Genomic DNA, 1,469 nt, shown 5'->3' with positions numbered 1-1,469 from the left:
TGATGGGAGCTATTTAAACTATGATTAAAACAAAACCTTAATAAACTAAACTTAGATAATGAAAGCAAGACTTAAACGGGATAAAATTAATTCAAGAAAAACGGGTAAGGTTTTGACTTCATTCGAATTTTATGGTTTAAACCTAAAAATTAAACTAAATTCATACTCATACGCATTGATTGTAAATCGAACTCTCCTAAGTGTTAAACATACCTTCTCAGGCTATGTTTCCCTACTCTTCCTTATCAACTTTCCGCACCTAACAATTTGAAAGTTAACAAATCCAAGCTCATTAAGCAAAAGAATCCTACAATGATTTCATTGATTTTTGAATCTATCTCTAGCATTCAATACTACAATGGTGATTACCCAAGAAGCCTAACATGATTCATTTCTCAATCTCACCATGTTCATCACATATAAGCACTAAAAAAATTCAGAGTAACCACACAATCAAAACATAATCATATGAAAATAAAACAATAAATCACTTAACCCATTAAAATCTGAATTACAATCAAAACCCTAACCCAAAGTAGGTTAGTTCATGGCTAAATCAACACTACAAACAAGAAAAACGATAAAATTAAAGTTCAACATAATGGGAATGAGAGAAAAGACAAGAAATCTCCCCAAATGATGAATCCCCTGGTTCGAAATCGAATCTTTCCCCTTGTTACAGCTCGAAATCACTCAAAATAATTCAAAGGAAATGTAAAAAGCTGCTCTAAACCCTATTCCACCTCCCAGTAAAAGGCTAAGTGTTTTCTTTTATACCTCGCCCAAATTCCCCAGAAAAACACGCACAAAGTAAAACTGTGCGTTTTACAAAACTAGAATTTATGACCGTCACCGCAGCGAAGAAGAAATCTCGCCGCAGCGAAGAGAGAAGCAGACATGTTTCGTGACTGGCGTACTTCGCCGCGGCGTAGCTTCTTGAAAAGTTCTGAAATTATAGAACTATCACTCTGCTTGCATCTTCGCTTTATTCTTCGATCTTCGGTGCTCTCCCTTGGAAGCGAGCTTCATAGTGCTTTATTCTGCTTCAGAACTCTCCCAACTTCTGAGATCCGCTTACTTCTGAGTTTAGAATTTTCAATTTTGTCCTTATTTGCTCAAAATGTCCATTTTTACCTGAAACACGAAATGTAAAGATTTAAGCAACAATTTAGGTTAAAATGAACTAAAAAGTACTTGAAATCCGACTAAAAAGTCTAATGAAAACAGTATAATCCATGGATTATCAAATACCCCCAAACTAAAAATATGCTCGTCCCCGAGCATACGGTACAAAACTAAAGGAACCGAAAACAACAAACTACGAACGAAACACAAAACACACACACACATCAAAACTGAAAAATGAACAAAAACCAACAAGACTCAAATTCAACAAACGAATTGCCTAGAATTTACACAAGTCTCAAAAGCTGTTGAAAAATTATTATCAGGAAATGTTCAACACTCCA

The sequence above is a fragment of the Pistacia vera genome, unplaced genomic scaffold, assembly GCF_008641045.1.
Source record: "Pistacia vera cultivar Batoury unplaced genomic scaffold, PisVer_v2 Contig73, whole genome shotgun sequence".
NCBI classification, from domain to species: domain Eukaryota; kingdom Viridiplantae; phylum Streptophyta; class Magnoliopsida; order Sapindales; family Anacardiaceae; genus Pistacia; species Pistacia vera.
Note: the sequence above shows the minus strand (reverse complement) of the source record.